Below are 13,152 nucleotides of genomic sequence, written 5' to 3'. Positions count from 1 at the left end.
TTGCTGCCACTGTCACCTCTGTGGTCACTAATACAATCACTTTGTCATAGCACTATAACTATTTCACCATTATTTCCAACATCATCATCAATATCATCTTCACTATCACTGGCACCGTCATTGCCTAACACTTCTCCTGTCACTTCCTCTCTTATCCCATTGTCATTGCAACTTTTTCCACCTCTGGCAGCACCATCATCACACTATCATCTTCAACTTCACTGCTACCATCACTGTTGGATTCTAGGAGTCATTCACACTCTCTCTTCCCCCTCATCCTACCCTCAAGGAGGAGAATAGCAATGGTTACTCAGGTCTGAGAAAAGCTTATGGTGCACTATGCTGAAGAGATAGTGTGCCAGACTAAATGTCTAGCCCACATGGGTGAAGTATGAGGGCTGGGGACTGCTCCCCCAGTGAGAAGGCTTTTGGCTTGAACCTTTTCTCCCCATTCCTCTCTCTCCCATGTGGCAGCCACATGGTCCTGGAAAGGCCAGAGCAATGGAGCAAATGCAAGATGTTTCTGTGTTCCTTAAGCTCCCTTTTGTGGCTTTCTGGTGAGTGTGGACATATCCAAGACTTGGGTTTGGACCTAGAGGCAGTAGATGGAGCAGGTCTTTTAGCTGATTTTGGTTCTAAGCCATTTGGACTGACTTATTTGGTCAATATGTTCTCCACATCATTTAGCATGGCTCACTAGAGTTCTCATTTTTATATTCTATTTAAATCTTTATTTTTTATCAAAGTAATACATGTACATATTTTTGAAAGCAAAATGTTCTACAAGGTTTATAATGAAAAACATCAGACTTCTGCTCCAATCCTGCTCAATTCTGAGTCCTCTTCTCCTGAGGCAAGTATTTTGAATTGTTTTAACTCTTTCTTGTATTCTTTATTTCCATATTTCTAAGTGACATGATAATACTGATATTTTTGTATTTTTCAGCTTTAGATTTCATCTTTTGACCTATCAGTAAGCATTAATCTAGATGTTTATGGAAGATGAGGATTAAATTCTCATATCTCTCACACAATCACTCCTAACACACACACACGCACATGCGCACACACACACACAATATTGATATTGATCTCAGCCATATTCAGGCTTTGCATTACTATTACTGTATGACTATCACTATCATTCACAATTGAGCCACTTTCTGTTCTTATACAACTTTTTGGTTCTCCAGGAGTTAATAATTGCCTTGTTTTGCCATTTGCTCAACTTTCCATGTATCATTTATCAATTCATTCCCAAACTTTCAACAGAACTAAAAATTTCCTTCGATTGTAAATTACAATCAGTCCCATTTTATCCCTGGGGATCTCTCTCCTGGAGTCCTCCATCCTCATGGCCCATCTGATTGATTTTTCTCTACATATTTGGATAACTGTCATTCTGAAACCTTTCTTCCATGATTCTCAGACTTTCCTTTGACTCTATACTGATTGTTAGATCCTTTGACTCCTTTCTCTTCCTTGGTTTGCTTCCTAATTCAAAATCAATAACATTCTTCAATATCCTCCTTAAAACATGATGCTTAGGAAGTAGTTTTTAAAGATCATTCATGTCCAAAATTATCTTTATTTTTACTATAACACTCAATTGTCAGTTTGGCTGGGTATAGAACTCTAGTTTGGAAAGCAATTCCCTCAGAATATAAAAGCATTGCTCATTTTCTTCTAGCTTATATGGCGGTTGTTAAGAGCCTTTATGCAATTCTGGCTCCCAATTATTTGCAAATAAACTATTTTCCTCATTCTCAAACTGTTAAAGTCTTTGTCTCTGGAATTTTGAGATTTCACTGCAGTGTGCCTTTGGCTGAATTATTTCTTGGTTTGGTTGATGTTTTTAATTCAGCTTGCCATGTACTCATAGTAAATTTTCAATCTCTAAATTCCTGTTTTACAGTTCTAGGAAATTTCTTCTATTTTTCCTTTGGTAATTTCAACTCCTTCCTTTATTCTATTTCTCTCTAGGACTTACAGTTGTAAATGCTACTCCTAGACTGATCATCTAACTTTTCTGTCAATTTCCATTTCTTTGGTATTTTTGTTCTACTTTTTGGGAATTGGTCTTGACTTTGTCTTCCAACGCTTCTTCTGTTTTGATTTGATCTTGTAATCAAATATGACTGTTATATGTGTATTTGTATTTCTTTTTTCTGTTCCTTTTAAAAATACAACCTCAGTTCTCATTTAAAAAAGAGACATTGGCTGGGGACAGTGGCTCACACCTTTAATCCCAGTGCTTTGGGAGGCCAAGATAGGAAGATCACTTGAGGCTAGGAGTTTCAGACTAGCCAGGCCAACAAAGTAAGACCCTATCTCTACAAAACTTTTAAAAATTAGCCACTCATGGTAGCATGCGCCTGTAGTACTAGTTACTCCAGAGGCTGAAGTGAAAGGATCACTTGCACCTAGGAGTTCAAGTCTATGGTAAGCTACAATTATACTACTGCCCTTCAGCAGGGGAAACAGAGTGATATCTTGTCTTTCAAAAAAACATTAAACAAGCAATGGGGGAAAGGATTCCCTGTTTAAAAAATTGTGTTGGGAGAACTGGCTAGCCATGTACAGAAAGCTGAAACTGGACCCCTTCCTTACACTTTACACTAAAATTAACTCCAGATGGATTAAAGATTTAAACATAAGACCTACCACCATAAAAACCCTAGAAGAAAACCTAGGCAAAACCATTCAGGACATAGTCATAGGCAAGAACTTCATGACTAAAACACCAAAAGCAATGGCAACATAAGCCAAAATAGACAAATGGGATCTAATTAAACTTAAGAGTTTCTGCACAGCAAAGGAAACAATCATCAGAGTGAACCAACAACCAACATAATAGGAAAAATTTTTGCAATCTACTCATCTGACAAAGGGCTAATATGCAGAATCTACAAAGAACTATAGCAGATTTACAAGAAGAAAACAAACCCATTCAAAAGTGGGTGAAAGATATGAACAGACACTTTTCAAAAGAAGACATCTATAAGGCCAAGAAACATGAAAAAAAATGCTCATCATCACTGGTCATTAGAGAAATCCAAATCAAAACCACATTGAGATACCATCTCACACCAGTTAGAATGGCGATCATTAAAAAATCTGGAGACAACAGATGCTGGAGAGGATATGGAGAAATAGGAACATTTTTATGCCACTGGTGGGAGCGTAAATTAGTTGAACCATTGTGGAAGACAGTGTGGCAATTCCTTAAGGACTAGAAATAGAAATTCCATTTGACCCAGCAATCCCATTACTGGATATATACCCAAAGGATTATAAATCATTCTGTTATAAAGACACATACACAAGTATGTTCATTGCAGCACTGTTTACAATAGCAAGACCTGGAACCAATCCAAATGTCTATCAATGATAGACTAGACAAAGAAAATGTGGCACATATACACCATGGAATACTATGCAGCCATGAAAAAGGATGAGTTCATGTTCTTTGTAGGGACATGGATGAATCTGGAAACCATCATTCTCAGCAAACTGACACAAGAACAGAAAACCAAACACCACATGTTCTCACTCATAGGCAGGTGTTGAATGATAACACATGGGCACAGGGAAGGGAACGTCACACACTGGGGCCTGTTAGGGGATGGAGGACTAGTGAAGGGACAGTGGAGGGTGGGGAGGTTGGGGAGGGATAACTTTGGGAGAAATGTCTGATGTAGGTGACAGGGATATGGACACATGGCATGTGTGTACCTATGTAACAGTCCTGCAAGATCTGCACATGTACCCCAGAACTTAAAGTATAATTTAAATAAATTTAAAAATTAAAGTAACTTGAACTCCTTTTATCATTCTGAAAATATTAATCATAATTTCTGTGGGCTTTTTCTTCACCGTTTTCTTTACTCTCCTTTTTTCTCTGTTTTGATCCCTGCCTTTCGTGTTGAAAGGCTTTCTCAAATGTCAAGTAATTATTAGGTTCCCCTTTATACTGAAGTGTGACGCATTAAAATCTTGATTGAAAGTGGTGGGAGGAGAAGAGAGAAAGGTACCAACAGGTGGGTTTCACCACTGAGTAGCTGAGTGGGCTCACAGTTTCACTGGGAGACCATATATCAACAACTGCAAGTCTTTTCTCTTAGAAAAATCGAGACAAGTTTTTCTGAGAAAACTTTTCCTAGGAAAGTTTCTTCCAATGTCTTGCTCATGTAATATTAACCTGGCTACTAGTATTCTGAGATTTGAATGAGGAAGACAGCTAAGAGCCTCACTTTTCAGAAAACAAATTTATCCTTAATATCCGTTTTCAGATTGGCTCCTCACTCCTCCCTCAACTGTGCCTGGTGCCCCTGTGCCCAGAACCTTTCTGGTTCAATATCTCAGAGAATAAACTTTCTGTTTACCTGGAAAGGGATGATTACCTGGATAAACAGAGTAAAGGAATACATCTGGGATGGTGAGGTTCTTACTGCTTTTAAAACGTATAGTCAACCTTTCCATTTTTCAGCCTCACTCTGAATCCGTGCCTTCAGAAGTAACTGGTGGCTCCAGCTCTCAGGCCTCTGTAGGATTCTGTGGCTAGAAATATTTTGCTACCTGTTGATTCCTACCAACTACCCACACACCCTTGCAGTCTTGGGTTTCAGTTTTCTGCGGTCTGCTAACTCAGATACCACTCATCCATCTACTTTCTGATTTCCAAATTGTTAGCTTCTCTTATTTGCTGATGTTTCCTTTCCCGTTCTCTTTTTCCTTGTGGGTTTAGGCCTTTAAAAAACCTGTATTAATGACATTTTAGTGGGGCTTCTGGAGGTAGCCAAGATAAACATGTGTGTTCAATCAGCTACGATTAAGAAGTTAAATGTTCTCTATTGTAGTTTAGGGCCAAAGTAACAGTTAATCATAAAGCATTCTTCTACCTTGTTTTGCCTGCCTTCTCTGTGCCTTTATCTACTGGAGTGGAAGACTGCTTGAGGTACTCCTGATCACAAATCACCCTGTCTCACCACGACACCAAATCAAGTGTAACTTAATGCATCATCCTAAACAAGCAAACACTGTCACCCCTAACACAGCCTTCATCACCACCATGACCATCAATCACTTTTATCCCCATCACCACCACTATCCTCAACTTTACTTCCCCATTAGACTATGATGGCTTCCTGCATCATAGTCTCCATTACCACTTTTACCACTACCTCTACCATCACCTTATGCACCTTCTCCATCATCTCCTCCATGATTTTATCACCACCATCACTTCTGACACCACCGCCATTCTCTCCACCACCATTATCTCACCATCAACTTCACTGTCATCACCTCCATCATTTTCACCAAGACTTCTACCATCCTCCAGCATTATCTCCTTTAGAAAGTGATTTTTTTACATCCTATATTGAATATATCCTTCTTCCATGAGTTGCCATGGTGATTTTCGGTAACATAAAGAAGTGATTTCTACATTTGAACACATACTTCTTTCAAAAAAGAAAGTAGTGGAAAAGAACCTATTGATTTCTCCAGCTCAAGCCACATTCATGGGTCAAGAGAGGACAGGGAACATGTGTTGAGCCCTTTCTAGGCAAGAAGCATCATACTAGGTGTGTTAGAAAGAGGACCTTCTTGGGTGAGAATCATTGCCCCAGTTTTATAAGGAGGTAACTGAGATTCCCAGATGCTAAATAATGTACTCAAGGCCACACAGTTAATAAGTGGTGGAGCCAAGATTCCAACCCTGTGTGATTTCAAAGTCAATGTTCTTTCCATTACACTATGCTGGCAAGAAGTCTCAGGAGCTTGGTTTAAGCACAATGGGATATGACTCCGAGCAAAAAGAAAAAAAGAAAAATGTCATAGTCATGTTCTCTAATCCCAGGGGGATCTGGTCTGATGAGGCAGGAAGAAGCCCCTCTCTCAAAAAAAAAGAAATAATCACTGTTATCTGATGAATAAGACTACATCCCTGCCTTGCAGACCCTTTATTTTGCCCAAAGTCCCCAGCAACACTTTCCAGTGCACAAGCCCTGCCACCTCTCCCTGACCTTGGGTTCCCTGAGGAAAGAGAAGGAGTGCGGACATCCAGTCCTGGGAATGCCTGGGGTTGGGAGAGCTGAGTTATTTTGGGATTGTTTACATTTGGAATCTTCCTGATCTTTGGTCCCAGAAAAACACCCACATGTTGGAAACTCTTCCGAGTTATTCACTGTTGGGGTTTTTCTTCATCTCCTTCAGCTTTTTCTTCTTCTTGGATGGAAAAAAAATCTGCTAGTGATTAGTCACAACCTGTGAGGCTCAGCTTTTGACAGCCCCGCTGAGAAGAGAGAGACAAAGAGGCTCAGAGAGGGGCCCATGGGCAGATGCTGCTGGGAAGGAAATATGGGTTCACAGCATTGACCTCCCAGAGTGAGGGATGGTCCATTCACCTCTGTTTACCAGGGGACAACCACTCCCTGCATGTAGGGCCCTCAGTGGCTGTTTCATTCCAAGCCCTCATCCCAACTTCACTGGAGAGCAGAGGCCAGAGCATGTGTCAGAAAGAAGAAAGGGGGTCAGGACAGGGCAAGCAGGTTACAGAGAGAGAAGAGGAGCGGGTACCAAGAGCAAAGGATGCTTGCCGCATGGGGTCCCTTTGACCACAGCCTCCACGGATAACCCGGAGTGCCCCATATCAGGGTGGAAATATAGCTGTAGATGAAAATCCCAAATGTCCTTGGACAACCATGTGATCTCTGGCAGGTTTTATCACATCTTTGTTCTCCTGGAAGTCCCAGGGTGTAAGGGGGCCTCCTGCTTTTTTGCAAGAAGGCTAAAGGTCAGATGGGGCTAAGCACTGTCCACTGAGGCCAGGACAAAGGGATATTGTTTTAGCTGAAGAACTAGGGCCTGGAAGTCAGATCTGGATTCAATTTTAAAATCTAAGGATTGTGAAACATAGTGGGGAGGGGGTAATAAAGGGAATTTGGGAAATCTCCCTTGGTGTAGGTCTTTTTAAAGAGGTTTCAAAGCAACAAAGGGAAAATCAATTTCAGTACAATAAGCAACAACACAGCAAGATGGCTTAACATCAGGGAGATGGCAGAGCTTCCCCTAGGGTGGATGGGCCGCTGGGCAAATATTTTTTTGCCAGGCTCCTGTCTATATAAACAATTGAGTCATTCAAAATCAGCATTTCAGCACCATTCTGAAAGCCCAATTTCATGTGATCCCACATAAAAAATTCTTCACCAGCCAGGGGAGCAATCCACTTAGCAGACTGCCTGCCAGGAACCAAGTCCAGCTATGTGGCCCCAAAATGACTGCACACACATGAGGCCCATGGCTCCTTGGTTCATCTAGTCAACCTCACACGTGGGTTTGAATGTCAGAGGGTACCCCAGGGAGGAGAAACAGGGACTGGGACCCACACAGGTCCCAGTCCAAGCTCAGGGCGCCCCACTTAGATGGCACTGCCTGCCCTGGTCAGTTCCAGCTACAGAAGAGAACCTAGAAGATTTCAAGGAAAATACAACAAGACATGGGGCCCTTCTTGCCCAGGTCTTAGGGTGGTTTTGGGGTTGGAGGCAGTAGGCTCTCAGCAGGGCTCTTTATACCTCTGCAGTGAAGGAGGCTGAGGAGCCGGCAGCAACACCGGGTTTTCAGTCCAGGCTCTGTTACTGGCTATGTGACCTCAGGTCACCCTGTGTTCCTCTCTGGGCCTTAGGTTCCTCATCCATAAACCAGTAATGGTAATGCCCACCCCATGGAGCTACTGTAAAGACTAATAGTCCAGTTTTCTGATCCTGAGTATGCCTGCAAAGGGCCAGCTTGCCTATGGACAGTGTGGCCCAGGTATGGAATCTTGGCCCTGCCTCCAGGGGCTCTGGGGCAGGCCTGTGCTGGCACCAGTTCTTTCTGTCCCTAGTGCTAGCCTTGGAACCATGGCTCAGCCTCATTTGAGAAGAGAGACCACAATGCCAGGCCCTGCTGGGGAAAGCACCAGGCCAAGGTAAAGGCCTGTTATCCAAAATAGGCTGTAGAGGGCAGTGAGTCCAGGCTGTGGGACTGACAGGAGGGGAGGAAGGCCCAGCCTGGGTCACCAAAGCAGGGTGCTTGAGGCTGTTATTCCAGCTTGGACTGACAGGGACAAAGAGGAGAAAATAGGAGAAGTCAGCTTGACAATGAGAGCCGAGTTGCAGTGATACAGCCAAGACCCAAGGAGTGAGGAAGGCATTCACCCTGGAAACGGTAAGGAAATAACTTCTTCTTTATGGGAACTACAGGGCAGGGGCTGAGGAAGGTTCTTGTCTGGGAGTCACACTGACCTTGTAGGAAAAGGTGGTAGAAGCTGAGCCCTCAGAGGAAACTGTTCAAAACTGTTCAAGCCTCCATCTCCATCCAGTGCTATGTATAACTATATCCTGGTGGCTGCTGAGCACAAGTCCACATTCCCTCCCACAAAGCTGCCCCAGGAGCCGGGTGAGGAGCAGCCAGGATCTGAGGCCAGCTGGGAAATAGAAATCTGGACTCAAATAAGCTAAGCATGCCCTATCTCTGTCTCTCTCTTTCTCTACTGATTACCCACCTCCATTTCCCAGTACTAAGGGGAAATCCCCTCTGATGGCACCTGCTCTTGCCTGTGGAGATAAATGGACGTCCCCTAAGACATTCAGCATTGTGAAACCAAGCTAGAACAGCCCCCAGAGGAAAAGGCAAAGGAAGTCCTTGGCAGTGACCCAGCAAGTGCTCCCCCAGAGCCTGTCGTGGAGACACTCCATCCATGGGCTTGCCATCCTCACAACTCTCCCCTGCCAGGCAGCTAGCTTGGCCATACACTGTGGAGCCCTCTGCCTTTCCAGACTGGGAGACAGCCCCCTGCCCAATTCTCACCTCCACTAGGGAGTGCCCCACTACTCCATTTATGGCCATTTTTTAAAACAAATCTAAAATATAGTCTGTCAAATAATGTTTTTTCTTACTCAAAAATTTAAATGAAAAGTCTTTCCAAGATATAAAAGTCAATTTCATTTCATTAAAGTACACATTTAATGTGCTAACATCATCAGAAAGAAGAGGCTCTCATGCGCATCAGTGGTCCCAGAACAAGGGCTGGAGCTGCAGGTGCAATGCCATAGCTGTCAATGCAGTCCTGTCCTGGTGGCAGAGTGTAGGACCGGTACTGACCCCACCTGAACAAGCAGAAGAGCTAAGTTTCTGCTGAGTCTACAGATTCCAAATGGGTGGAGGAGAGGTCTCCATAGTTGTGTCCCAGATCAATCAACCTTCCAGGCCCAAGATTTGCCAGTGAAGGAGAAGGGTGAGAAAGAGCACTGGGGGAGGAGAGCATATGAGAGCACGTGCACCCACGAGGAAGACTGAGACACAGTGTGTAGGGATTGAAGCCACAGGACTGTTGGGGTTTGGCCAAGTTTGGTGACATCGGGACACTGGGACCAATCAGGTTAACCAATGCCTTTCAGCTCAAAACGTCATTCTCATTTATTGTGATAATGAATGATTGAATATCCCTTTAGATCATTCTCATACCTAGCAACTCTGAGAGGGATTCTGTCCATTATTTCTCCCATTTTATAGTGGAGAAACTGAGGTGAAAGGATGGCAGCATATTCTTCCCCTGCACCACCCTTCTTCAGAGGCAGGAGTGTGAGGAGAAGCCCAGGGCAGCGGAATGGAACACCCAGGGCCTGGCCCAGCCCAGCATTTGTGTGGAGTCCTGACATTGTCCCTCCTTACCCTCCCCCAATGGAGGGAAAAAGAGCCGAAATTTCCCAAGCCAGGGCATGAGAAGATGGCTCTCCCCAGGATAGGAGGGGCCACTGGTCACCAGGAAGCAGCCCAACCATTTTCACCAGGCACCCTCACCCACACTTATGACCAAATGCCTTGGGTCAAGGCCTCTGACCTGGGCCTGTTCTCCAGGATAACTGGTGCCTTGGGTAGCAGCCCTCACCTTGTAGGAGAAAGATTTAGCCTCATCTTGGGTATCTGTGCCCAAGCATGCCTACTTCATCATTCTTAGGCCACTTGCTGCTGAGATCAAGCCCAGGTGCAGTCCCACCCAAAGACTGGGAGCTCCCTAAAAGCAAACTGAACTGTTATGCATTCACTCTCAAGACTAGTTCTTGCCTATCTATTTCCCAGAAAGAACTGGGATTTGAAGTTTGATAATTTCTCCTCCAAGACAGCCATTTGTCTTAATTTCCCTCCATCAATGAACAAGGACTCACCACTTTTTTGCCATTCAGTGAATAAGCCTGAGTCTCCCCATTGCCCAGATGGAAAAAGCAAGTCCCAGAGACATCAGGTGACTTGCCTGTCAGAAGTGTTCTTAGTCCTGGACCTCCGGCCTCCCAGCCTAGAAGTCCTTTCCTCCAGACAACCTCGCCATGGCCTCGTGGTGTTCACCCCAAGTAAAATCCTGGAGCTGGGACAGGAACTGGGACAAAGAGGAGGAGGACACTGGGGCCCAGGCCTTGACCCCAAGTTCCTATTTATAATCCTTGTTCCGGAGACGGCCACTTAAACACACATTCCTGATAACTGAATAATCTTTGGCACCAAGCAAAAAATAGCCTGTGGCCCAGACCACAATTGCACAGCTGGAGCAGGGTGAGCAAGGACGGTGCAGCCCCAATGCGGCAGGACAGGCTGCTGAGGGGGAGGGGTGGCGGGCGGAGCCGGGTTGGGACAAGTGAGTGGGACAGCAAATATAGTCGGTTAAATATAGCCTTGCCGACCTGGACGCAGTGCCAGACTCCTCTACAGTGAGCATTTCCCAAACCAGCTAGCATCTCCTGTTCCCAAAGGAAGTGACAGTCAGAGGCCTGGAGGGGAGGGGCTTGAGGGGTCTTGGTGATGATGGACCCCAAGGCTCAGAAGCCTGCAGACAAACCGATGCCCTGCCAGCATCTTCTGGAAGTACTGCTTTGATGGAAGAAGCGTGGCTGTGCCCTGAGGTGGATAACAGAGGTTATCTCATTTCCCAGATGAGCTGGTCAAGACCCCAGACACCTTCCAAACCCCAGAGGACTGAGATTGAGGTCTCTTCTCCAAGAGGTCTCAAGTTAGAAATGGAAATGAGAGAAATGGAAAGTTCTGAAGTCCAGAGCCCAGAGGGTTCTCTGAAGGAAGCTGGGGGCCTGACCTAGGTGGGGGCCTCAAAGATGGCAGCCATGGGCCTCCTTGCCCCAGCCCCCCAATGGAGGGAAAAAGAGCCAAAGCTTCCCAGGCCAGGGCATGAGGAGATGGCTCTCCCCAGGATATGACACCCTCCTTGCCCTGAACGATTGTGGCTGCGCAGGCTACTTGGGCTAACAGTCTTGCAAATCTTTCTCTGCATCTATCAGTTTCTTCTCAGGGACCCTCAGTTGCTCCTTCAGGGCCAGAGCTTAGTTCTGAGTTCTGAGACTTGGAGAATCTGTTGTGTACCAACCTAAGGAGCTGTGATAGTAGGAAAGAAGGCAGACAGCTCCAGATCTCAACCCCTCTGCACGGTGGTGTCTCCTGTACTCCCTGGAAGTCTTCGAGAGTGCCTCGCTTATGGCTGAGAAGAAGCCTCCTCCTCATCCCTGTCTACTCACCTGTAAGCCACCTGAAGAAGTCTCACTCCTATTGCCATTGTCCTCTGATACCCACTGTTGCCATTGTCCTCTGATACCACCTCCATACCCAGGTGAGTCCATAAGCTCCCAAGGTCACCAAGCTGTACTGCTCAGGTCCCCTGGGGAATCTGAAGAGGACATCCCTGTCCTCATTACTATCCTCACTGCCTCTGCCTCCAAATCCTGCAAAGTCCAGCTCTTTCTCTCTAAGCAGGATGTGATCCACACTTATCATACTTCCATCTGTCCTGCCTGCAGCCTCCTTCCAATCTGGGGGAATCCTCCTTGGATGTGGCCTTGTGAGAAGTAGTGGCACACTCCCCCAACTCAGAAAGTAAGATGTGCTAAGCCCTCCCCATCACTGTTCCTGACAGTTGGGCCAGGTACTCTGTGTTAGTTCAACAAAGACCCTATGGAGAGGAACTGCTAAACCTCCCCAAGCTGCGGCTGTTGAGGTTTCTGCAGTCCTGTGGGGGAAAAGGCTGGGGCATGCAGGGCTGGTGCAGCCAACTTTGGGGTCCCAATGTCAGACGCTGGCCCTTCATTCCACAAAGATGCCCCAAGAGCCACAACATGCCAGGCAGCACCATGGGTATTGGAGGGAATGAGACCCAGGGGCTATTCTGGCAGCTGTTCAGAATCAAATGTGCTGAGAAGGAGAGCATGAAGATGAGGGATGGAGAGCCTAGACAGGGGATGGGTCAGGAGAGCCTCTGGGGGGCAGGGGCCACAGGGGCGAGGGGCTCCAGGCAGGACCCCTGTGTATAAAATGGCTCCAAGTGCAAGAAAGGGGAAGATGTGAAAGATGTGTTTGAAGATGTGAAAGAAGGGCAGTCTGGTTGCTGCTCAGAATGAGACAAAGAGAGACAAGAAATGACGAGAGAGGCAGAAGGAGGCTAGAGAAGTGTGTAGGGGCCAGATCATGCCTTGGACTCTGCGTTAAGGGAACTTCTGAGGGCAATAGGAAGCCACTGAAGGGTTTCAACCAGGGGGTAGCCTGATCTATTTATATGTTAAAAGGATCTTCCAGCCACAGTATGGAGAGTAGATGGGAGAGGGTTTGGACAGGATGTGGGCAGGCTACTTAGGAGGCACTGTGGACATCCAGGGGAACAATGCAAGCAGCCTGAACTCAGTTGATGGAGGTAGGAGATAGGGAGAGGTAAGCAGTCCTGAGACATCAATAGGAAACAGAAACCACAAGGCACAGCGAGTACTTAGAAGAGAGAAGGAAAGATGGAGAGAAGTAAAACATACATGTGTTCATGTATTCAGCAGCTATGCAATGAGTGTCTAATGCACACTAAGTTCTTTGCTAGGCGCTGAGGACACAGCAGCAAGCAAGACAACACAGTCCCTCCTCCTGAGGGTTACACTAGAATGGCATGCGAGCAATGTAAAGTAAATAAGTAAACACACACAGGATCATTCACAATCATAAGCCACATGCCAGGAAGACAGAACAAGTTGAAACCGTATGCAGACTTCCAAGCCCCCTGCTGTCCCTGCTTCTTTTTCTGGAATGGGCAGTTTCTGTGACAGCACATTAAAAAGCATGAGCTTCAGG

General features: G+C 45.6%; 1 long non-coding RNA gene across 1 annotated transcript in view; it reads right to left on the bottom strand.

Moving 5' to 3' along the window:
* Nucleotides 1-10,404, bottom strand: part of LOC103787887 (uncharacterized) — a 275,878-nt gene extending 265,474 nt beyond the window's left edge. The window contains exon 1 of the long non-coding RNA XR_013526465.1: nt 10,298-10,404. This is a non-coding gene — a long non-coding RNA (uncharacterized LOC103787887). The remainder of the gene's footprint in view (nt 1-10,297) is intronic.
* Nucleotides 10,405-13,152: the final 2,748 nt, after the last annotated feature.

Source organism: Callithrix jacchus, chromosome 14, assembly GCF_049354715.1.
Source record: "Callithrix jacchus isolate 240 chromosome 14, calJac240_pri, whole genome shotgun sequence".
NCBI classification, from domain to species: Eukaryota; Metazoa; Chordata; class Mammalia; order Primates; family Cebidae; genus Callithrix; species Callithrix jacchus.
This window is presented reverse-complemented; position numbering and strand designations above follow the sequence as displayed.